This window comes from Canis aureus, chromosome 2 (assembly GCF_053574225.1).
Source record: "Canis aureus isolate CA01 chromosome 2, VMU_Caureus_v.1.0, whole genome shotgun sequence".
Classification (NCBI taxonomy): domain Eukaryota; kingdom Metazoa; phylum Chordata; class Mammalia; order Carnivora; family Canidae; genus Canis; species Canis aureus.
The window spans coordinates 44776220-44803526 of NC_135612.1; positions in this window are offsets into that span (position 1 = coordinate 44776220).

Consider the following 27307-nt stretch of genomic DNA (forward strand, 5'->3'; position numbering starts at 1 on the left):
ATGCAAAACTGAATTATCTACCCAAATTTAGAAATTCTCCCTCAAACTGTAATCTCCTCCAAGGTATGGTTTCCCAGAAGGTAATCAACAATCATCAGTTGTGTTTGTATGTCACTCATTTCAATGTCCTACATAGAAGATGACTTATCTAGAGTCGTAATTGTAAATCAAGAAATTGAATCTTAGCATTAACATCACACAATATAAAAAGTTTCACTCTGTGTAGTATAAATAAATACTTTTTATTAGACTGTTTTACAATAACATAAATTCATAGGTGATGAAAGCAAAAACATAAATAACCGAAATACACCACGGCATCCCTTAAGAGAGGCTTAGGAACAATGTTTAATAAATACTATGTATGACTACCAAAATGAGATTGTGGCATTGTTAATACCCTGGGACAGAACTCTCCATAGAACATCATTTATTTACACCATACACAAAACACCAAAGTTAGAAGCTGACATGGCCTCCCATAAAATTAGCTCGGCTACAAATCCCAAACCATGTACATGAAGTGACTAATTACTTCCCCTGCTTGTTTGGCTGGTATCATTAGGGCACATCTCATTTTACTGTTTTTGTATGTGCTTTTACATGTTTCTGCAATTTGATATTATCTGTTACAAACAGTCAGCTACTTAGGGGCTGCTTCCAAAGTATTTTATAACAAGCCCAGACGGGTGCTTTAATGAGCCTATTACAAGGGCTTCGGAAAGAAGAGGCTTTTGTGAGTCTCTTCCTGCCCCCTTTGGAGTTTAGAAGGTGGGAGAAAGCCGTTGAGAGGAGGGTTTAAATGAGCCTTTGCTGGCTGTTCCACCTGTGAATAGCACTGGTGTGTTGCAATTAGAAAGAGGGCGTGGCTCAGAGGGAGCTGAAGGCATTCCAGGGAGCATCTTGGGGGAGCTGACAAAGTGGCCGCCTAGGGCTCCCGACAGGGGCTGTCTCAGAATCTGAGCAGATTCTTGCTGGCACACCAGCATAAATTTGGACTAATAACTCTTTTCCAGACTCTGGTGCTAGTATACCAGTCTGCATCTCGAAGGACAGACTCTACCCCTGTGAATAGAGTTTGGTATGGATAATTGGATGCTGCATGCTAGTGAGAACTCCTTGGAACTGAGGTCAGACCTCTCAATAATCTACTCCTCCCTCCGCCCCTTACCAGCTCTGTGGTCTGTGGCAAGTTACTTATGAAACCCATTTGTGCCTCAGTTTCTTCACCTGTAAAATGGGCATTATAATCATGCCTCTCTCAGTTGTTTTGAGGATTAAATGTTGCATGTAAATTACTTGTTTTGCACAGTTTTTTTTTTTCTTTATTAACTGAGGCCATTCCCAGTACATATTAAGGACTCGTTGGGGACTGGATATATATAATATTCGTCCTCTCCTCACTGCCCACCAGAGACCAAGGTAAATGGTAGGTACTCAAATGCATATTGAATAAAATTTCCAAGTGTGTTAACACACCACTGTTGGTTCAAACATACATACATACATAAATTGTAACACAAAAAATGTAGTTATCATTATTTAATTTATTGAAATATGATTCTGTGTATTTCCCCTTGGATTTCTCCAATACATTGACCCCGGTCAGAGCACGTAGCCCAGCCCTTTGGGTAGTTCCCTGCCTCAGGGAATTTTGTAGAATTGAAAAGAGATGTTCAAGAGTTCATCCTATATTTTGTAAAAAATTAAACCAAAGGTTCTACACTGAAATTTTCGTGTGTGTGTGTGTGTTAAGTTGAACTTGAGAGGCTTTAAAGTTTCAATTACTCTCCAGTTTCTAAAGTCCTCACAACTTCTTGTTTCACAGGATCCACTTCATTTATTCTTCTCACTGGCTTGCTTCTGAGTCAGCAACCCTGGGAGCTCATGAAGACATGGTGTATCCTAGAGAGAGGGAAGAGAGGGATGTGCTGGCAGGGAAGCATGAAGCACAGATTTCCCCGAAGCTAAAGACACTAAATGTTAGGGGAGGTACCTCTGATGGGGGAGACTGTATCCCACCTGATGGCAGCAAGAGCTCAGAGGGGACAGGACTGCTCAGAGGCGAGACCCTACCAAATGACTCCTAGCCTCACCCATGATTCACCCCTGTCCCAAATCTAGTATAAAAGCCACAGAACCAGGACATCTGGGTGGCTCAGCGGTTGAGCGTCTGTCTTTGGCTCAGGGTGTGATCCCGGGATCTAGAATCCAGTCACACGTCGGGCTCCCTGCAAGGAGCCGGGTTTTCCCTTTGCCTGTGTCTCTGCCTCTCTCTCTCTCTCTCTCTCTCTGTCTGTCTGTCTCTCATGAATAAATAAATAAAATAAAATATTTTTTAAAAAGCCACAGGACCTCTGGACCGAAGTAACTGTAAAGAGGCCCTTGGGGGTGTTGGAACTCAAATGTGACCTGATGACCAGTGATGGGCTGCTGACAGGGTGTTCCCAAGGCTTCGCTGCTGTGTCACATGGCAGGACCTTAGGCAGCCCCAAGAAATGGCAAGGACATCGGAGAGAGAATCCATAATGCCTGAGATCGCCTGACCACCAGCCCAGAGGAAAGACTGCTTAGGGGCAAACTATCAAAAAAACAAATAAAAAATAAATAAATAAATAAATAAATAAATAAATAAACAAACAAATAAAAGAAATGAAAACTATCTTATGCTGCCCCTCAACTATAAGTTTTAGCCAGCTCCATTACTGTCTTTTTGATGCAATGCATTCTATGCTGAATGAATCTTCTTTAATTAATGTTATATTTTAATGGGAGAATGTTGTAATAAGCTACTGTTTTATATGTGCGTTAGAGACCACATTATACATGAAAATCTTCAATATCAGACATTTTAAGGGTTTTCCCTGCCTGTAAGTGTTGTCCTGTGGGCCAACTGGCCAGTGGCCTTATTTTATTTGAGTAGGAAAATAATAATACAAATATACAGAGATGGTAGGCAAGACAGGCATTCCCCACTTTTCCATGGACCCAACCAGAAGCTCCATCTTTTTTTCCAACTTGTCTGCCATGAACTCTTTAAGTTTCAGATTGTGGTACAGAGGCTAATATGGCAATACTTTCAGATCTCCTAACTCCCTGTGCATAACTCCATCTTCCCTGCATCTCACTGGGTACATGGAACTGGTGAGGTTTATCTGAATGAGAAATAATCTTTTAAAACAGGATAGCTCAAAACCACCATTTGTCTTCAGATCGTCTCCAATGGATATTGGTGACTAAATGCTTTTCTCCCCTCTTTCCTTCCCTGAGGGAAAGAAAACTTCATTCAGACCTTTGGCCCAACTAATGAAAATCTCAAAAAATATATTCTTGCTAATTACCCAAGTGATGGCCACTTCAGGTCAGATCCAAATGTATCTGCGCTGTTTGTTCATGACTAACCACTCACCATTAGGCTGCATATCATAGTTTGTTACAAACCAAAAAATCTTTTTTGCTATGCTGAAAGAGTGTTATTTCATATTCCCTGTTTTTAAGCTACATCACCACCACTTTCAGGAGAAATTGTGATCCTGTCATCCTTTCTCGCAGAAGAGACCTGGCACCATTCATCATGATGCAGATTCCCCTCCAGTAGTGACCCCATGAGGCAAAAAGAGAAATCCATTACCAGGCTCATTCAGGTCTTTGGCCTGCCTTCTGAGAAAGCCTGCAAGGATGAAAACCTCACTAACTATACAAGCAACTTAATTTTGATAGGTAATATTTGACCATTAGATAGCAAGCAGGATTTGCTCAACTTCATGATGTCCAAATTGTTCACCATCTCATGCAGGCTTTTTTCTTTTCTTACCAGCTAAATGTATGTGAAAAATAATTTCAAAGATACAAATCATCAGGAGAGTAGAGCCTGGTTCTCATGCTTAGATAAATATACAATCTCAGAAGTCAGAGGATTTGTATCAGTTCTTGAAATGGGATTGATTTAGGGTCTGAAAAACCACTGATTTGATTACTTTCTTCTTACACAAACTCATCAAAGAAAATGTCTTCTTCTAACCACATTGGGTTTAGTTTGGAGTGCCTTGTCCATAGTTGATTTCAACTCCTGTTACATGGTGAGAGAGAGCCACCATTTCAAATATTTGGCATGATTCATTAGAAAAAGTGCCCCAAATTGCCATAGGTTATTTTTGCACTGTGTAACAGTGTTTTCCTCCTGCAAAGATTAGTGTCTTTGAGATATATTGTCTTGCATCAAACATTATCTTATTGTTTGTTGCAGAAGCTTATGGAACACAGAGCAATCTTTCCACACAAATACATGAAGATTCACTACCTCAATTCCAAACACACAAACTTGAAATCTGTCCACCAGAATTTCTTCTCCTAAGTTTTACAGAAATGTGAAAACATTCAAACGTAGCCAACACAAGCTTCATTGGTTTGACATCATGAATAGAAATCAATGAAAACGGCATCCTTTTCTTCTAATTGGGATGCAGAATTCTGTGTGGTTTGATTTTTGGTGGCACCACTTGCCAAGGCACAAGTCTGAAAATGACTCCTACCCATTGTCATACTGGCTTCCTCATCCCACCTCAATCATTCACTCGTGGGGCAAAATCATGGTCATTTTTAATTGCACCCACAGTTACTTAATTACTACAGTAATTGGTCACTTGTATCTTCACAATCAGAGGCAAATGCCTGATTTCCACTGCCAACAGCAGGTATAATTATTTATTAGCAGAATTTCCACCTGACATTAGAAATGACCACCAAAATAACAGGTGCAAAAAATAAAGTGTCTAAAATTTGGGCTGAATCAATACCTCATTTCGATAAAGGAGACTGGCAACAGAGAAAATAAATAATGAGAACTGTCTATGTGACCTGAAGAAATCTCTGCAGGAAATAATGAAAAGTAATTGTGAGGAGGGGTGAGAGGAGGTGAGGAATAGAGAAAGGAAGGTACAGAAAGAAGGAGAGAGAGGGAGTGAGAAAGAACCTACAGTCTTAGGGAAAAAATAATACCACCTTATCAAAATGAGCAAGCCACCTAATCAAAGCTAGCCCGACTTCCCATCATCTAAATCAGAACTGCCAGAATGAGGCTCCAGTGATCAATTTCTTTTCACAGATAACACAGGAGGAGAAGGCCTAACACCCAAGTACATTTTTCATCCTTAAAAACCAGCCCCTCCATGTCTGAAGGCTTTTCTTTCCCCCTAAAGATGTTGTGGGGCCTGGGGAACCACTTAAAAGTTCCTTGCTATGCTCGCCCAAGAAACACAAAGTGTTGGTGAAGGATAAACAAGAGGGCTTTTTCTTTGACCCGCTCTGCAGAGTGATGGGGTAGTGTTGTTAGTTTATGTGAGAGAAAATAGCATAGGCTTTCTGAAAACAGTGGAATTGGATTAAGGCCTTTGTACAAGCCTCAATGCTGAGGGGAATTAGCAAGAGTTGTAGGCACTTAAAGGGGCCCTCATGCTGAAGCTTATCCCAGATTTTGCACAATAAACATTTAAATATCAACGGTGTTTTGCAACTTGCAGCACTAATGTATAAACTTCTCTCTTTTGAAACTCCCAAATCCTTCCAAATGTCTGCAACACCCTCCACAGAAACATATAGGACCTAGAGCAGAAAACACCTAGTCAATGATGTAAGTCTGCTTTTTAAAAAGCTGTTTCTCCTTTTCTACCTCCAGGATCCAGAATGTTTTATAACGGCTAGCTAGTTTAAGGACTTCAGATGCTCTATGTAATTTTAATCATTCAACTTTCTTTCAGGCTTTGCATTCTGATCTTGCGGGAGGGGGGGTGTTGCCGGGGCGGGGAGGGGGGGTGTCCCAGGGATGGATAAGGATGCCTAGTTGAGTTTAGAACTGTTTCGACCAAGATTTTGTTGTTGTTGTTGTTGTTGTTGTTGTTGTTGTTGTTTTTAAACATCAGAATCCAAAAAGGTATTTTGTTATAGAAGGACTCCTTAGGAAATTTTCAAAAGAGAAAACCAACTTTGGAAGAAAGGAACTATTTTGTCTACAAGCCTGCTGCCTGCCTCATTGAGAATCCGCATATGCAAGCTAGTTCCCACCCCACACACTAATCTGATACCCGGGTGTCCTGACTGAGGACAGTAGACTGATTTTTGTAGCAAGAGTATCCAACATCAAACAGTTATTTGATCTCCCTGATATTAAGCAAATTCTATTTCTCTCTTTAAGAATTCCAAACTCCCAAAAGTAAAATCAGAGTGTTATAGAGCCAAAGGGGGAGAGAGACAGCTTTAATTCCTCTCTCTCCCGAAATTGATCAGAAGACAGACATCATATTTTGTTTTCTGAGAACAGGATATTTGCTCTTGCTTCCTGTGATTCTTCCTTTCAGTGCTTTGTGTAATCTGCGCCCTGGTGTCGTTTTTTAACATTTGCTGCTCTTAATTTCATACTAAAGCAAACACTAGGGTTGCAAGCACATTTTTCATCAAAATCTACATCAGTAGTTTATGGAACTTAATGAATAAACAGATCCCCTTCTTCCTTTCCAGCATATATTGTCTCGAGATGATTCTAAGCAACTCAGCCTGGTAGTAATGTATTCCATCCAATTGAAGAGTTTGCAGGGAAATATATCTACAGTGACCCAACAGAGTAGTAAAACACTTGTTTGAAATTATTTTTTGTAACTGCGCTCATTTCATGCCTGAAAAGGCAGTGGTAAAAATCTCATTGCACTGGGGGCTGGTGGGGGCGGGGAGTATGGGGGAGGAGGGGGATAGGGGGGTGGCAGGCGGTGAGGGGGGGGTGGGAATGAAGACATAACTGTCCTGTCCAGCTCTGAGGCATGTTGAAGCAGTTTGCCTATTGAATTTGATACAATGATGTGTAGATGAATAAAGTTATCTCCGGTTCTGAATAGGATGGTGTCAGTGGGAGGGTAAGAGGGGGGAACTTGGAATCTGAAAAGAATTCTTTTTTTTCTTTTTCTTAAAAAAAAAAAAAAGAGGGAGAGAACTTGAAGGTCAGGGTCCAGCTGCCCGGCAAGAGTAGAACACAACAAAATGCTGGACAGGCCCAAATAAAGACAACTATAGACACCCAGACACAGATATTGCAAAAGTTGCTTGCTTCAAGTAACTAATGTATTAACATATATTTCTATAGGCAAAGAGCTATTTCTTTCCTGTAGGCTGTCTTAGACACTGATGAAAACATAAGAACATGAAGAGCATCTGTAAAAATTACAGCTTTAATGAAACAGATGAAACAGGCCATCAAAGGTAGGAGAAAAGAAGAAATTTTAATGATTATGGCTTAATTCTAATAGATTATAATTATTATGATTGGTATGAACCAGTTTCTGACTGACATTCCATTTTCCCCCATTTAAGCTTTCATTTAAAAAAGGAGGGGGCAGGGGAGCCAAAAATACCCACCAGCCACTAATTATTCTCCAGGATTTGCTGCTTAACTCAATACAAGGCCTTTAATCAAATAGAGCAAAGAGATAAAACCTTTCAATGTGCATCATCACAGGGGTACACACTCTTCCTCATCCTGTTCTTTTTGTATAGGTCTAAAAAGTTATAGCATTTTGGTTTTTAACAATCCGAGTTCTGTGATACAAAGAGAAGATCTGAAGACTTTGCAGGTGGTCAGATGGATTAGAGCTAAAAGGTTGGGAAGTTTATGGCAGATCAACTTGATCTAATGTTTGTTATCTGTTCTCAGTACTGCTGGTGGCTTTTAGACTTTTATTGAAATGTGGCGGTATTTGATGCTTCCTTTGGTTAGATGATGCTCGTCTGTACCCTGATAAGTTTTTAGAAGGCAGAGAGAGTGATTTCTCTGGAGATGGAAGTGGAATAAGGGCCCCAAAAGGGTCTGAAAATCATGTCCCTCCTTGCCATGTAACAGCAGTCTCCTTTCTGTCAAGCTATACCTGCAAAAAATGTTCTCAAAATTATAGATTTTGAGGTGTTTTTGAAAAAACTTCTCTCATAACAAATTGATATCCAGGTTGGAAATATGCCACATGAAAGTTTTGCTTCTCTGTACTTTAAAGCAAAATAATAACTCAACTATGATGATGCCAGATTATAAAAATTCAAAATGTATATAGCATAGCATAGAGAGGTGTTAAGCCACTGTGTCATACACCTGAAACTATTGTAAGCTTTGTGTGTCAGCTATACTTCAATTAGAAGGAAAGGAAAGGAAAGGAAAGGAAAGGAAAGGAAAGGAAAGGAAAGGAAAGGAAAGGAAAGGAAAGGGAAGGAAAGGAAAAAGAAAAAAAGAAAAGAAAAGAAAAGAAAAGAAAAGAAAAGAAAAGAAAAGAAAAGAAAAGAAAAGAAAAGAAAAGAAAAAAATTTCAAAGGGAATGGAAAATCTTATTTCTCTGCATTATGGCTCCAGACTTTATTCTAATTCCAGAGTAGAAATTTAGATTTAAATCCTAAATATTAACATAGTTTTTTTAGGGGTATTTTCACAGAGATTGCATTGCATTTGATATTTGCAATCAAGCCAAAAGTATTTATAAATTGAAAAGTACCTAATTTCAGTGAAAAACTGAAAACACAAATAATACTTCATAACCTAAATTATCTCACTGGCTGATATAACAGCCCTGGATACTTCCACATTTTACCATCACCTATACTAGAGCCCTATTCCGCAGTGGAAAAGCTCAGGACTGATCTATACATTTCACTGCATTACGCTATAGGATGGCATGGTATTTGAATCCTGACAGTGGTCTTACACCTCCACAGGGGGAAAAAAGCCAGAGGGATGAGTTTCTTCATCATGCACGTTGCTATTAGGCTATTGACACCCTATTGTGTGGTTGAGAGGTAAAGAAACGCAGGAGATTATTCAGAACGTGAGATCGTGGATGTTTTTTAAAGATGTCCCTACAGCAAGTAGGATTTCTCTCGTGTGGTCTTCGGGCCGCCGAGCGCGCTCTGGAGCTGCAGTTGTTAAAGGCGGGATTGGTGGCATGCTGTGTTTAATGCAACTCTTACCAACAACTTGCAAAGATTAGGAGACTGGCAGAGTGATGTCAATGAAAGTTTAAGGGCTCTGCTTTCTGAAGTTGTTCTGAGTTAATAATTAATGGATATCTTTCTTTGATGGTTCTTTTATATTTAGATGCAGCTGCCTGAAAATCAGCCACAAAGGAAACTTGATTTTGTTTGTCATTAATTTTGACTTTGTTTAACAAATGTTTTTGCGTGCCTTAGCATCATAGCTTTTTAATTTGGACTCGGTTTAATGTGGAGATGAAATCCTTGATTAACCAAACTGTTGTTAATTTTCAGGCATTGGTGATGGTGTGTTTTATGGAGTGAGGTCGTTCTAAGTAGTTTACCATCTTTCAGATGGGCTGAATCCAACTAACAGTTCAGTGGTGATGCTAATTTTGATGGACTATATTCACAGAGGAGTTCCTATTCTCCTGTAATGTAATAATTCATTCCCAGTTTCTTTAGCATGGGACTATTCTGATACTCTCTCCTATGCTATATTTTTTAAGACAACAGGGAGAATTACATAATTGCCTGCATAAGCAAATCCTAAATGTCTTCCCTCTGCATGTGTCCTGTCCAATAATAGGCAACAATTTGACCGAATTAATATGGGAGATACCGATTAAGAAAAAAAATTAAACTTTGAAGGGTATCCAGCCTTGAAGATATTCAACTAAACTGTTGCCATAAAATACATGTAATTTACCAGGATTTTTATTTGCACCAAATCCAATCTATCTCAAAGATTTCGGTCTGCTCTTAGAAATAAAACAGCAAATTTAATGTTTATGTAATGTGCATTGGATATACTTTGATAGAACCATACTTAAAGTCATTTCAAATGTCTTTTTTATGCCAAAACAATTCCTGTTGACTCATTTCCAATTTCTAATTATATGAATAATTATTTCTGAATCCCACAGTTCTCCTAAATAGCGTTTATTTTAACAACTGCAATTGATACTTCCATCAGTTAATATACTGTCTTGCTTCAGCAAATAACTAAACATCTGCTGGTTGCATTTACTGTCACTGAGTAAATGATTTTATTTAAAAGAAATCATGTAAATTAGAGAGAAGGACAGACTACACAATTTTCTCTTTTTCATTAGCCAGAGTTTCCTTTCCTTTAAGAACTGGTTTGATACCTGAAGAAAATTATTTGCCTTACCAGCTTTCTGTAACATGGTTAGGGAATAAAATTTGGTTCTAGAAAAACAACATAAAAATAAATTCTATTTGCTTCAGGGTATTCCTTAATGCCCCAACTGTTGATATTTAATTAGTTAACTGGAATAGTTGAGATCTTTAATAGTTGTTGGTACTGGTGCTTCATTTTACTGTGTTATATTATGCTCTGTTATCTGACCATAGCCTTAGCTTTCAATGAAAGCTTTCATTCCCTAAATCTATATCTGCTACAGAAAGGGCAAATAGATGCTTTCAAGACTATTTTTCTTAGATTTTTTTCCTGTAAGTATTTAAAAGTCTTTCTCTCAGCCCCTTCTAATACCTACAGATGGCATGCTTTCAAAAAAAAAACAAAAAACAAAAAACAAAACAAAAAAAAAAAAAAAAAAGGAAACCTTCCTCATCATTCCAACATTCCCTGTGCTATCGGTGATCTCCTGTAATTGATAAGAGCATCTCTAGCATGTTTCTATCTGACAGGTGTCAGACTCAAAAACCACAGAAGCACTGGGGTCATAATATACTTGTTCATGCCTCTACCTGTTTTCACTGAGAAGGTTAGAAAAAGAAACTGCTACTGTCTTCCTGGATGTGAGACTACTACTTGGGTTGGACTTGACAATACCTCAGAATGATGTGTCAAAAAGATAGGGGGAGGCATTTATGAAAACTCTCAAACCAAAATGCTGAAAGGTGAATGCAGAAGTACAGAGAAAACATATGTGAGGGGTTACTTTAATTAGTACAATCAATAATACTGGTTTGTTGTATTTTTTTTAAGACTCCACTTTAAAAAAAGAGAAAGCAAACAGTTACGTTTTTGTGCAAAATGTTTGTTTCACAATTCAGCAATTAAATGAATCTTACATAGATAGTATGGAAATGCTTTTTAAAGAATAGTGACACTTGTTGCAAACTTTTTCTTTTGGTAACATCTCATAATCACACATTAAAAGATACATTTTGTTCTCAAAGGGGTAATTTCAAGATCAATATTGCACAAATGATCAGGACTAGATTTATGGCTGGTCTCGTGTTTCCAATACTAAGGATATTTAGTACTCCATTTAGAAAAAAGAAAAAGAACACCAGGATATTTTAGAGTGACGTTTTGATGATCCCTGATTTAATTCTGTTGAAGTTCCTTTTTTAGCTAAAATGGAAATTGCCTTTCTCCCTGCTTTTGTCAAAATCTAGAATTCATTTCATCCTCAGTTTCCAAATTGTCGTGCATTTTCCAAGACTAAAAAAATCATTCAAAAGAAATGTTAGAACTTCAGGATTATTTGCAGGAAAACAAGGTATAAATGAAACGTGTATGTCTTCTAAAAGACTATGCAAAAAATTAAGGAACAAAAACTAAAGCACCACCAGGTTTTTATTCTTTTTAATCTCGAGAAAGCTTACCATGACATTGGAAATTATTCTTGCTGTTGATTCTAATAACTTTATCTAAAATGCATGAGCATCTTTAAAACATGTTACTCGTTACTTCTATTAGTAGCCTGATGAAAATTCAAATCTGCACCTCATTATCTTTAAGTATAAATACACTTTCAATGGCATAACACCTAAACTGAGAATATATACTTCATGAAAAATGAAAGGCTCAAAAAATACAAAAAAAAAGAAAGAAAGAAAAATGAAAGGCTCACCCACATTCACTGTATTAACTTTAAGCTATAATGAGATTAAATATTGTTTTCTCTAAATTGATTTTATATATTCCTGCTGTTTTTACCTTATACTTTGTACTTTACTTTGTACTTTGGTTATGTTATCTTTTGCTCAAAAGAAGTCCACTGCTGGAATATTGGGGGTGGGGGTTAATGCACCATTTTCCCACTGTAATAGATATAGTTTTAGAATGTTTGTCCTTGAGTTTAAAATAAAAGATATGTTAATAAGTGTCCTATTCAAGACTTTCTTCTCCTACACTAAGAAGCTTGTTTTCATTTGACAAAAACTATTAATGCTAAAACAAAAATTGTTTTGAATTCATTTATAAGGGATAGACACCTACCTCTTTAGTTAAAATCAGTGATCCATTAAGGCTTTCTAGCTTTTTTCCAAGCTGTGAGCATACTGAGTATTTAAGTATGAATAAGAGTGAAGGTGGGGGGTAGGTTTAGCTAAATAAAAGATTGCTTGATATCTTGGGGTTCTTTGAAGAGTTTTATAGGCTTAGAGTTCACAGTTTGAATGAAGGACTTTTTTTAACTTTTATATATAGAAATTTGTTAACCTGAATTTCAATTATTGAATAATTAATTAATTACACTAATTACCTTAGTGGAAAAATTTACACAGTGAGCAACCTAAGTTTAACTCATAAATTGAAGTGATAGACTTGATATTGAAATAATTAATATTGATTCCGGATGTCAGCGATTTTTATTGTTTAACACAGAATGTTCACTTTTCATGAAAAATATTAAGGTATTTATTTAAGTGTTAAACTACCGAAATATTTTATACAAAGAAACCCCCAAATATTTACATGTTACAATGCTTTTGCTTTGGGAATTTGTAAATATTGGCACTCAAAAAAGTAAAATAAAATAACATAAAAGTGTTCACTTTAAATAATTTTTTATGAAGAATACTGATTCTTGAATGCCAGGAATTTGAAAATAAAGTAACAGAGAGACTAAATGACAAAAAAAAATGCAATATTTGCCTTTGGAAATTTTGCCTTTTAGAAAAGATTTTAATAACATCAACATATACCAAAAATTCTATAAATTAAAGAAAGAAAAAATGTGTCATTTTTTTACTGAATGTTACTGCCTATTTTTTAAAAAGTTATTCTTTATTTACCTAAGAATACTTAAAGAAGTCTTCAAATGCACAAAGCAAATAAAATGAATTCAATCTTGCAGACTTCTATGAAATACTTTTACAAATGAAAATAAATGGAAGGCAAACAGAGTACACTTGTTCCAATATTGACACAAACCAATGAGAAACAGAAAATTTACTTTCATTCTGCACAGAAATGTTTCCCCTCCTAGCAAAACTCTCTGTCACAGTATTATTTTTAAAGGATAACCAGGATGTCATACTCTTCACTGGTTTATTTCTTAACCGTGATACTAACTTAGAATTTTAATAGAATTATACCTTTGAAATACCTTTCAATCTTCATTAACTACAACTGGTGTGTAGTCTGTAGCAATGATCTAAAATATAGAAATAGGTTCAATAGAAAGGATACAGATATACTTGAATTGTTTTTGCTAGATTCTGTTATTTACTGTGGGCTACAGAAACAAATAGTAATATTTCATGGTAATTTTCTATGATAGAACACATTTCAAAATCATAAATGACCTAACATAATAAATTATAAAATCAGACTCAGACTCATAAATCATTACTTTCTTTGCAATTCCTGCTATTGCCTTTTAAAATGACTGTTCCAAAATGCCAAATATACTGTAGCAAATACTTCTAAACTTTTATAAGCTACCTCCTCATTCTTACTGCCCTTGAAATAAATATTGCGGTTGAATTTTATCATATGGAATTATAATTAAGAAGGAAATTTTCTTCATATATTATAATAGAATGAAAAAAATATTCTCACAAAAAAAATCTCTAATTTTGGTGGTCCATATAAAAATTGTGAAATCTGCATGAGCTTAGTTTTATTTTTATTGTAGTTTAGTCCACAAGCAAATAGAAATGTAATCAGGCATATATAAAATTAATCTTCTCTAAATCTCAAAATACTGACAATATTGACAGTGAAAAGTAAAGTTCTACTATAGTAAAATAAAGAAGCAATGTTGTTAAGCTCCAGTTATCATAATTTAATACCATCCAAGTAAATCCTAAGTGTCTAATTAATTGCTTTGATTAAAGATTTCCAAAATAATTATTTAAATGATCCATAGAAAACATAAAGGACAATATTCTGAATTCTATTTCATTTAGGCATGCAACTTAAGGAAAAAGCATTTCTTAGAAATATACTTAAATAAATATTAGTGTGATGATTTAACTTAGCATTTGATTTGATTGATTAAAAATTACTTGACAAATAACAATGAGAGAGGACAAAAACAAAAGTATTTCTATTTCTTCTTGAAATTTAAATTACTAAAATAAAGGATTCCATGTTCAGATTGGGGTACTATGATATTCATTTCAATTTGAAATGGAGAATTTTTTTTAAATTGCATTTTTTTCATAAAATTTATTGTTATTAAATTAAGAAAAATGCTTCCTTGAGTCATGTGTTCAAATGCAAACTAAAGCAAAGTGTTTCATATTTTATAAGACCTAAGGCATAGACAGTGTATTATGATTTAAAGAAAAATATCCATATGCTTTTTTTAGTCCTGCTATTCTAGAATTATTTGGATGGAAATTATATTGTCAGGTGAAAACCTCAATCTTTAAGGAAATTTAACCCAATATTGAATTAAGAGTCTACTAAAATTAGAAACTAGTTTTCCTTATTTTGGTAGTCTGCACTACACTGGTATTTATTTATAAACCTTTTGAAATTTTTACAAACTGTAACCAGCACCAGTTATAGGTGAAAGTATTGACCAGTATTTTGTTTGTGGTAACTGAAACACAGTGTCAAAAATGTATATTTTAAAACTATAGTTCATGTTGGTTTTATTTTAATGTTTTTCCTATGTGAGCATAGTTCGCTGCAGATTGAAATTATTAAATGGCCCTTTATCCTACAGTCTATATTCTAAGAAATTATCAGAGATGTGAATTATGCCTCATGAACATTTTTGGATTTGTCAAATGATAACATAATACATTTTAACCAGGAATTATTGCCTCACGTATATGGGCAGATTCAAGTTAAATAAAATTTCAAAAAATAAAAAAATAAAAAACAGTTCGCTAAACTTAACTTTTTCTCACAATAGAAAGTCTTTATTATAAACTTAGCCGAGTTACTTAATCAGGAACGGATTATCTAATAATGAAGGAGAAAATTCTAGAATGAAAAAGAGAATAGAGTCTTCCAGAATTAAAAAATAAAAAAGCAATTCAATGTAGAGGGAATTTTCTGAGATGATAAAGTAATACATCTCCTTGGGTTGTAATATAATCTAAAAAAAGGATTACAGACATCTTTTAATTATCAGTAATTTTATAAATATGTTTGTGTTTACATATTATAGATATGTGTATATGAGTTTATATATATTTACAAAGTATGTTATATATTTAATATTATATATTTTTGCAATAGAAACAGTTAAAATCTTTAGTGTTTGAAGTGTGAAAATATTTTACGTTTAACAAAAATAAGGCTGAAATAAATCTTTTCAGACATTTTGTCAGGCTGGACTTAAATGACCCCATTGTCAACTGCACCTTCCTTTTGGAGCACATGTTGAACAGATAGATTTACAAAGTAAAAATTTGAGTTGAAAACACATCATTACTTGAGCTGAAGACTTTTCATATTAGTTCAGTTTACTGACTTGGAGCCTATTAAAAAAGGAGAAAAGTTAGCTGCTTTCAAAGTACTGAACTGAGGATTATCATCATTTTGATGAGGCCACCCTACTATGATAGGGCAATGTAATCAGAATGTTGAATTAAGTCGAGCTCTAGTCTGAAAAGAATAAACTGTATTCATCAGTAAATGTTCTTAATGGGAATCCTGAAAATATTTCATTATTCCTAATTTAATTAAGAGGCCTTGAACAGTTAACTAGAGGCCCACATTCATATTCAAGAATATGTTATTAGGAAAACCATAAGAAATGGTACACAGGGTACTGATTTCAACCTGCATTTTTTTTTCAATTGAAAAATGGCCTCATTAACTTTACAAACATTCATTTTGTAGACGGTTCTACAACTTTACAATGTCATTGGCTATATATTACCAATAGAAACCTTCCTAAACCAACATGTTAATTAAACATTAATTTATAAATATTTATACCGGGTTTATGCTAATATGAAGTTCAATCATATTGCCTTATCTATATAAATAATGGATGTGTGGACCTATTGATAAGTGTACCTCAGGAGCAGTGTATAACATTCAGAAAATGTTTGTAGACAAGCATTGTGTTGCATTATTTTCACTTGTGTGCAGAATCATTGCACTGAAGGATAATAGAACCTACACTCCAGGTATTTTCAGTATTAGAGATAATGCAAGCAAACACCTAGCACGGTGTGAGGCACATAGTAAACAGTACAGAAATGGGAGATGTTATTAGTATTACTAGCAGGTCCCTCTCCCTAATAGCACTATGGTATCATTATAGCCCAAAGGGAATCTCACTCCCTCACACACATCTCCCAAGTAACTCCTCATACCAACCACACGCTTTATCAGTATAATTACACATTGCCATCTAGGGCTACACACAGCATTAAGAAGAAATCAGGGCAGGGTGAATGTATTTCAGATGAAATATATAAAATGGGCTCAGGAGGTGGGCCTGTGGTGGAAAGCACACACAGTGACAAACCAAAGCCTGAGTCCTTAACATAGTGCACAGCTGTATCTGTACGTGTTGGCAACAAGAAAGAATCGCATAGACTGAATGCACAAAGTCATGCTTTAAACCTCTCCCTATTTTGTTACTTGTTTTGCCTGACTTCAACTTGATTTGCTCCTTCTTGCTCTCTCTAATAAAATGGTGAGGGGACTCTGGTAGACCTGCAGGCAAAGGGTACTGGGCCACACAATCCATTTGGTGCCCTTTCTGATACAATTGCTCTGAGTGGCAGAGCAGGGTGAGGGGATGAAGCATGTGTATGATCTGATGAGCTTGGCTCAACTGGGGGCAGCTTCTCTAGGCAGCTAAATTAAAAACCTCCCTGCAATTTTGATCTTAATCACCCCCTCCGAGGCTGTAATTGGGGATGGTCACTTAACTCTCTCCTTCCAGATTCAAATGCACAGTGTCCCTTTACCTCACACATTTATTAAATCTCTCCAAAAGGACTCAGACAGCATTGAGCACATGGCCTTGCCAGCACAGTATTAAGACACCGGGGTTTGGGCTACATCAAATCTCACTAGCCTAATGCATTCTTAGGAATTCATATTTTTTTGTAACAGGTAGGAAGTGCCATCTCTAAAATAAAAGTGCCATAGGTTTGGGCTTTTTCAAACGTTGGTAATAAAAGCCCCTATTTATAAAATAACAAAAGACTGAATTGTATACATTAAACCTGTCATCTGTGGAATTAATTAAGCCCTTTAAAAATTGAAGAGCCCTCTAAAAATACCATGTAGAAATGAAGATCAAGCTGGAGAAAATCTAATCTTCAAAAAAATTCCACATGTGGGAACATCTGATGGCACTCTGAAAACCCTCAAGGAATGCAAGCCTATCTGACCACTGAGAGAGCCCGTCGCCTCGCTGGTTCCTTTTGTGTTTCTTTTTTTATTGTGGAGGTATAAATTATTAGGAATTAGAGGCAAACGGGGGTGACTATAGGAGGGATCCAAATCTCAGGGCAGTCTGAAAGGTGATCATGGGGCTGGGAGGGGGATTAATTCTGTTTAAGCAACACTGACTGAGCTTGGCAGGCCTGGGAGATGCACCCATGAATGAGGCTTACTTCCTGCTCCTAAGGAGCTCACTGTCCCGTGGAAAGAGGGTGGGGACTCAAAGGGACACATCACTCAGACACCTACAGAAGCATACAGTAACAGAAACACAGGAGAAATGCAGAAAGAGCCAAGAAGAAAGCTAAGAGTTGCAAAGAAGTCCATATTTCAGCCAGTAAAGACATGTCAGAAATAAATAGTGGCCTCTCTCACATAGCTGTGCTTTAATTGACCCAACCGAGACTTGTAAAGTCATTTCCATGACCTCAAGGATGACCTACACAGCAACTGGAGCACTGTGGCGTTGTAGTGGCGGTAGGAAGCCAGGTGGTTTCCCTCTGGCTTAAATCCTGCTACCAGGGTGAGAAAGCACCTGGGTTCAACAGGAATAGAGAGACAAATATTGTTGGAAGACAGTCCATCTCTGTTCTCAAGAAGAACCACTCTCTTGGGCAGAGCAGGTTCACGCACTGTTCAACAAGCGTATTGTGAATGCCCAACCCCAGCTGACTGTTTCTGAGAATGAGAAACTCTTTTTCCAAATGATTTTGAAGATAATCCTCAGTCACGCTCACAGGACAAAGTCAAGCCAACTGCAGGGAAGTTAGGAACCAGTATCAGCCCTGTGCTGGGAACCTGCGGGTCAAGCAGCCCCCATGGCTGGAGCTCATGACAGCCATTATCTCCAGTGACTACTGACTTGGTGGAACAAAAGTGTGACTCCGTATCTGCCTGGTGGGTCTACTGTGTGGATCAACACTCTGCTTTTCTGTCTGGTCTCAGACTGAGAACTTATAGACTGAGCCTGAGATATTCACAAGCCCACAGCACGAGCTGTGGGGAAATGAGGCTCTCGGTCCCTTCATCTGTTGAATATTAAAACTGATCAGGACCAAAGGGATCCCTTCTTCCATGTCCTCTGGAGAGGAGCTGCCCCTAAGAAGTGACTTGCCCAAATCAACAGCTCACAACTGGTAAATGTGAGACCAGGATGCATGAGGCTGGGATCCTTGCTTGATGCCCTTTCCACAACACAAAAAAGATCTTGTCGCTATTCTGGTTATTGCTAATAACCCATTCATTTAGCCCACTCAGAACCAGACACTCTCTGGAGATATGAGAGTGAACCTGTTGTAATTCCAGCCCTCAAAGAACTTGCAACCCAGTCGGGTGACACAGAAAGAACTGGAAATTGCGGTGAAGCATCTAGCCATGCATGGCACTGGCTGAGGCCTGAATAGGCAAAGTATCTAAGGGTTGTGTCAATTATAATGTCTCATTTTCTGGTTTCTACTCCTTCCTCCACTGGATATCGTGCCTGAGGATCTTCAGCTGTTCCATCCACACAGGGCACGAGGTATTCCTTAGTGAAGCAGACAATAGATGACCATGTATTTAGTGTCTTACCAGAGACACAGAGGAACAGGCACAGAGCATGAGACGTCCTTCCATATGGGAAGAGACCCAAGCTTAGAAGCCATCTGTAGATTGCAGCTTCAGCAAATGGATAAATACTGATTGGGGTTTTGCGTGTGCTGCTCAATCACAGAATGACCTGTGAAGACATCTGAGAGCAGAGGGTATACATTGCATATACCCAGTGTACTAGTTTCCCACTTTATTCTCCTCCCCCGGGGTCTCTCATTCCACAGAACTGTAGGAAATGCAGGACAGCTGCATACCTCACAAAGCATACCATGCAGAGCAAGCGCCCCGAGCAAAACAGCTCTTTGCTCTCCATCCCACCGTGTAGCACACACTTGAGATTATTGATGCCAAGTATTTCCTTCAGGAATTTTAAATGTCCTCCCACTGAGCAGCAAATCATATACCATCCAGAGTTCTGATGTGAGCAGCATGAGTTTCCTGAGGCTTCGCAGGAGACATATGGAAGTGGTGTTGCTTCCTTCACAAGTTGCCAGCCCAAATGCATGGACCATTTCTTCCTTACAAGGATATGTGTTTCTTTTCCAGAAAGTTTGCTTTATCACAATAATCTGGCAAGGCACATTAGCAAGTCAGTAAGTTTGCTACAAGGCTTCCTGAGGAGGAAGGTGCTGGGGGCTTTTGCCCTGGAGAACTGTCCAGATGGGGCACTTCCGTTCCAGATATGTAATGAGCTCTATTATACCCAATTCCCCTCTCCTGGCCTGAGTGATACGGGGAGGCAGCCCTGGCTCAATGATAGAAGACTCTCTGACCCACGGTGAGATGCCCCAAAAGTAAAGTGTGATGAGATGGGGAAGTTTAACCTAAGGGAACACCCAAGCCTGGGGCTGCCATTCACAGCTATACTCCAGAGTCCTCTGCAGCTTGGTACAAGCTGCTTTTGGTGTCTAGGAATGGGACTCAATGAGTACTGTTGTCATAGGATTTTTCTAGAAGCGTGAGTTTTTACAGGTGTCTCCACATGACTACAGAGCCTCTAGATGTTAGCCTAGGAGGGCAGAGACCATTGCAATTTTGTTCAGTGCGGCATTTTCAGGAAGAAGAGCAGATTGGCACTCAATAAATGTTTGATGAATATCAAGAAATTAACCCATCCCCTCCCCTCTCCCATTCAAAAGACATCTAGTCCAAGATCAGGACATCCTCTGACTCTCAATTCCAGCTACTGATTTTCCCTCATTCGAATGGGAGTCACACAGAAGAGCAGCCAGTAGTTGAAAAACACAACAATAATTGGGCACAGTTCTATGATGCTCTATTTTAAGCATCTCCATCTACTCATTTAACTTCACTTCAACACTAAAAGGTAGGTAGTTATTATTTCCAGAAGAGGAAACTAAAGCAAGAAAAGATAATGGCCAAGAACACACAGCTAATAATAGCTAACACATCCAGGATTATGAACCCAGCAGTACATTACAACACACCAATACTTTTTTTTTTCTCATTACCAATGGCCTTTTCGGTATGCAGGAAACTTGGACCTTCTAGAGAAATCTTCTACCGTGAAATTGATGACCATGGTGTGTTCCTCAAATTGAAGAAGAGTGGGCGATGACGGCTCACTCAGACCTTTTCTTTACACATACCTCTTCGATTCCTTAGATGATGAGCTCTCAGTGGTTGGGGTTGACTGGCTCACTCACTCTCCTTCCCTCTTTCCTCTCTCTCTTCTAACTTCTGGTCTCACGAATCAAAGAAAGTGAATAAACACAGCAATGAATTTCAGGGTAAATATGGTGGACTTACTGCATGTATTTATTTTTATTAATGAACAATAAAAGTTACTTTTTTTCCTAAGGGAAAAAAAAAACTTCAAGGACAAGAAGAACTGAAAATGTTATAATAGCATGAAAATTTTCAAAGCTGTAAGGCAGATAGAAAAACAGCTAACACAAGAAAACAGAATTCTAACCCAGCATGGGAAAAGCAGATGATGGAAACAATTCATTTCAGGCATCCCCAAAAGGCTCAAAATTGGTGCTATGTGATAGCTCTGAAAATAGGCTAAACACCTAGGAAAAAAATAGGTGTTAACACAAGGATTAAATGAAAGAGAGATTTTTTTTTTTTTTTAGAAACATTCAGATTCCCAAATATTTCCCCATTTCTACACACTGGGGTGATGTGCTCCTCCTTCACCCTTGCAAAAGATGGGCACTTTAATCTTTGAAGAGAGGGGAAAAAAGAGGCTTTAGATAGGGAAACATCAGACACATCTGAGGACAGGTATCATATGCAATCCAGGGGGAATCTCTGTGTGTGCTGTGGGACACACAGCCCTCCATTGGCTACAGGTCCAGAATGCTCACAGCTTAACCTTCAAGGAAGAGGTTAAAAGACTTTTCAAACAGGTCACTGCCTTCTTCCCAAAGGAAAGATTGAAAGATGCTAACTTTGGAGATTCCCCAAATGGGGAATTATACCACACTAAAGCTTTCAAATGGAAAACCCGAGTCCACTATTTGAATTCCTTTTTCTTTTTTATTTAAGTTTTTATTTAAATTCCAGCTAGTTAACATACAGTGTAATATTACTTTCAGGTGGGGATGCCTGGATGGCTCAGTCAGTGAAGCATCTGACTCTTGATTTCAGCTTGGGTGGTGGTCTCAGAGTCATGGGATCCAGCCCTGTGTGGGGCTCCATGGCCAGTACAGATTCTGCTTGTCCCTCTTCTCTGCTCTACCCCTTAAATACATAAATAAATGAAATATTTTTAAAAATTAGTTTCAGGTGTACAATATAGAGATTCAACACTTTCATACAGCACTCTATGCTCATCATGATGAGTGCCTTCCTTCATCCCCAACACCTATTTAACCTATTCCCTCCCCACCTCCCCTCTGGAAACCATCAGTTTTGTTCTCTATAGTTAAGAGTCTGTTTCTTGGTTTTCTTCTCTCTTTTTTCCCAAACAGTTGGAGCCACTCTGGAAAACAACACAGAGTTTCCTCAAAAAGTTAAAAATAGAATTCCTTTTTTTAAAACACAAAGACAAAGGGAAATGATGGCACCAGGAAAGCTTCTGACATGAACGACAGGGATGAGAACACACAAAGAGAAAAAGCAACTTGGAGGGACAGAAACATTCAAATAAACTCTCATTCATATCCAAAAAACTCTCATTCATATCCCCTCAAACATAGGAGCAAATCATACAGGTGGGAGCAAATTAAAAATAATAATACTTAGCAAAATACAATAAAATAATATCCTATAAGGGAACATTTAGAAAAACTAACCAAAAATTCTATTAGAAATTAGAAGCCTAACAGTATGAATAAAAACATCAATAGAAGGGTTAAAAGTTGGGACACCTGAGTGGCTCAGCGATTGGGCATCTGCCTTCAGCTCAGGGAGTGATCCCCAGGTCCCAGGATCAAGTCCCACGTCGGGCTTCCTGTGTGGAGCCTGCTTCTCCCTCTGCCTGTGTCTCTGCCTCTCTCTCTCTCTCTCTCTCTCTGTGTGTCTCTCATGAATAAATAAATAAAATCTTTAAGAAAAAAAAAGAAGGGTTAAAAGTTAAAATTGAGGACATGTAAAAGAGCAAAGCACAAAGGTGAAAAGAAAATAAAGAAAATGTGTGAGGGGCACCTGAATGCCTCAGTTGGTTACACATCTGACTCAATTTCAGCTCAGGTCCTGGGACTGAGCCTTAAGTTAGGCTCCACACCTAACTTAAGGCTTAAGTTAGGCTCCACCTATCCACAAGATGAGCTTGTCCATCTCACTCTGCTCCTTTCTCTGCTTATGCTCTCTGTCTCTCTCTCAACTAAATGAATAAAATATTTAAAAGAAAATATATTAATGTTTCACATTTTCACAATGCGTGAACACAATCTACCTAGGGCCTTCAGTATCTAAGTAACAGAAGCTCCATAATAAGCAGAGATATTGGAAGGAAGTCCTCAATGAAATAATTCAAGAGATTCTCTCAGAACTATGGAATATAGATTTCCAGATGGAAAGACTCCCATCAAATGTTAGACATAATGAATGAAAATAGATCCAAACAGGTGCATTGTCATGACAGTTCAGAATGTTGGTGACAAAGATAGAAGCCTACCATCTGGATTTGGAAGATAATGGATCACATAGAAAGAATGAGATATAGGAAGGACTTTCAACTTCTTAGCAGTAGCACTAGAAGCTAGAGGCCAATAGAATAATACTTTAAACAACCAAGAAAGAAAAAAAAAATATCAACCAAAAATTCTGTTTCTGGCAAAATTACCAAATAAATATGAGTGTAAACATTGTCAGGCATGTAGGTCCCAAAAACATTTTCCCTCCTGGGGCACCTGGGTGGTTCAGTCAACTGGAGTCATGATTTTAGGGTCCTGAGATTGAGCCCTGTGTTGGGTTCTATGCTGGATGGGAAGTCTGCTTAAAATTCTCTCCTTCCCCTCTCTCTGGCCCTCCCTCCTCAAATAAATAAATAAAATCTTAAAAAAAAAAAAAAAAAAAAAAAAAAAAAACTTCCCTCCTATACCCTGTCTCAGAAAGCTACTAAAGGATGTGCACTAGTAAATCAAGGGAGTAAACCACGAAAGAGAGAGATGAAGGACAGAGAAAACAAGATCCAAGAGCACAGAGAATCTCCAGAACCTCAAGTGAAGGTTGGTGGGTTGAGAACTGAGTCCAAGATAGAAATGGCAACCATCCCTGAGGAGGGCAGCTCCAGAAGAAAAGATACAAGTAACAGAACAGACAGTATATCTGAATGTCTTTAAAAAAGTGTTTGCATGGTCTTAATGACATAAACACTGGATTCTTATCTAACCAAATCTTCAAAATAACTATATTGGAAGAATGAAAACACAGGTAAGTTATGAGTTAGCTTAAAACTGAAAAATCAAGAAACAAATATGCCTTTGTGCCAGTTAAAAATACAGAATGAGGGACGCCTGGGTGGCTCTGTGGTTGAGCATCTGCCTTTGGCTCAGGGCATGATCCCTGAGTCCTGGGATTGAGTCCCACATTGGGCTCCCTGCATGGAGCCTACTTCTCCCTCTGCCTGTGTCTCTGCCTCTCTCTCTCTCTCTGTGTCTCTCATGAATAAAAAAATATTTTTTAAAAAATAAAAATATGGAAAGATTATCAAAGATAAACAGAAAAGTCAAGAAAGTGGCTCTGCTTCTGGGAAGGAGAAATGTGGGGGGAGGGACGGGGTACTGGTTTTCCTAACCAACCTTGTCGAACAACTATGGCTCTGTTAAATTGTGTGCGTATGTATCTTGACTTTTTAAAGAAAGAGAGGCATTGTACTTCTGAAAATAAATTGCTGAAGATATGACACTAATAAAATACCAGCAACTCTCAAAAAAAAAACACAAAAATCCTTGTATTGGCAAGGCAGGAAGCAAAAGCAGAAAAGGAGTGATCAAAATTTGGTTTAAATGACCTCAATAGAGGTGCCTGGGTAGCTCAGTCAGTTAAGTGTCTGCCTTCAGCTCAGGTCATGATCCCAGGGTCCTAAGATGGAGCCCTATGTGAGGCTCTCTGCTCAGTGGGGAGTCTGTTTCTCCCTCTGTCCCTCCCCCACTCATACTCTCTCTGCCTCTCAAATAAATAAATACAATGTTTAAAAAAATAAATGACCTCAACATCAATTGAAGGTACACCTAAAGAAAGATTCCTTGGCCATCCATGCAAAAGAAGTGGAAACCTTCAGGAAAGAGGCAGGAGAATCCCCCATCTCTCATGGCTTGACTATCCATCCAAATCATCTTTAATGCCTTTTTTTTAAATTTAAGATCAATTAATTAACATATAGTGTATTACTAGTTTCAGAAGTAGTTTAGTGATTCATTAGTTGCATATAACATAGCAGTCATTGAATAGATTAGGAATCGCTAACTAGCACCTTTATATATAATTTTATATAATTATATAAACATAATGGTGCTAGTTGGTGATTCCAAATCTATTTCTACAGAGAGATTTTAACCTGTTAGCAGCTTTACTAAATAAAACAAAGCCTTGGATCTCAAGAAAGCTCCAAGGTGTTAAAAGACAAAATATTCCCAGGATAGCTTTTTCTCTGTGGGGGACAACTTAAAATATGTTAAACTGAATGGGGGAAAAGCTCCTCTGTTCACAGGAAATAGTGTTTCTGCCATAGCACAGCCTACAGTGCCTTCAAAGATAATCCAGGTCTTACTCTGTTTTACCTCCCAGGGAGGTAACCTGCAATCCCTCCAATACTGTACATCCATCATGTACATACATCATGGCCCTCGATAGTCCTTACTTGGTGAAAGGATCCATATTACCTGCCCAGCATTCCACATCACTGGCATCTTCTTATGCCCCATCCACTGTCTCATCACCTACCCCAAGAAAGTGGGTAATTATGACATTGATAGGACACTAGTGAGAATCAGTTATCATTAAAAAACAAAAAACAAACAAACAAAAAAACAAAAAAACAGACTAAAACACAATAACAAAGACCTGCTGATTTGGAATCACTTGCTATAACCATACCTCATTCCTCTCACTCCAGAAAAGCAATGTCAAATAAATAAGGAAGTGAGAAACTTTATCATAGTATGACCAAGATATTACTAATGAATTACTAGAAACATACCCCAACATATGCCCCAACAATGGGATTGAGAACCTTTCCTGTGATATCCATACAGATAAAGTCCAATACTGACAGCATCCCTTTTATGTGTGCACCATTTTAATATTTGAAAACAGCTTGCCAGCCCAACCCAAAGAGTCATCTTTGTAGAGAGGTATTTCTTAGAATTGAGATGGTTCCCAATATGAGCCTTTATGAAGCCTTATGAATACATTAAAAATAGTATTTTATTTTATCTAATATTTGTAATTTTTTCTAACAGTCTCCACTATTAATGGATCCACTTAGGCTTAAAATAAACTAAAGACTACATTCTTTCTAATAGTTCAGCTACTATTGACTTCTCCCTCCTGCTTTGATACATCAGTTGACATTTTTATTTTATATCTAAGCTCACATTCACATATTTCCTTTATAGAATCTGGTCTTGTAAGACTCAGCATATTATCCCAACCTGTTGTGATTAGTTTTTGTCTTGATTTTTCTGAGCCTTAGATCATGCTCGCATTTGATAAGTCCATGTATATCCTTAATGATAAAGTGGATGTTTTGGTCAAGGGCAGAACCAGGTGGCCATCCGCTAAAGACTTCTTTTTGGGTGGATCCAGTTTTATCAATCAGCTCTTTTGTTCTAGGAACATACTCCACTCTTGTAGCTAAGCAAGGAAGCCAATCAAAAGATGATAAGGCAGAGGGCCATGTCTCCTAATTACTTCCCAAAGCAAAGTCTTATCCAACTATATCCCTCTCTTCTTTGAATACCCTATGTCTGGGTGGTCCCTTTTCCTGTACTTCTAGATTGTTGCATTCCATTGTTAATTTTTTGGCTCTTTTCCCTCTTGTTCTGTTGTCACACTGTGATGAAGCATTCTTTCTCCTGATATGGAGCTGCTTTAGATTTCTATCCTAAGAGTTCATCTCTCATGACATAACGCTTAAATGCTCCATCTTTGAGATAACTTCCCCTCTCTTGTCTGTATGTCTGTCATGGGGAGGTAGCAGTGCCTAGTGGTTAAGAATATCAACTGCAAGGGGTGCCTGGCTGGCTAAGTCAGTAAAGAATGCAACTTTCGATCTTGGGGTTTTACGTGTGAGCCCCATGTTGGGTGTAGAGATTACTTAAAAAAAAAAAAAAAAAAAAAAGTACAGACTCCTGAACCAGATGACCTAAATTCAAACTCCGGCTATACCCTTTACTGGCTTTGTGACCACTTACTGGCTTTGCACACTCTCTGTGCCTCCGGAATGTTGCTCAACACTTTTGACTATCTCCTAATGCATCACCACCACTTCCGGGCATTTTAGAGGCACAGGTCTTTCTCAGGTCGGTAGGATAATGAACTTCAGCTTCCTTCATCCTCTGCCCTGTTGTTTCAATTAACTTCCCAATCCCGTTTAAGTAAGTGTTCATTCTCTATGAAATTTGGACACTTAATAAGCAAATGCATCTTTATGACAAGTTTCCATGTCCTTCTTGCCAGCTGGATTCTGCCCCTAAATTACTTTTCTACAGAAAT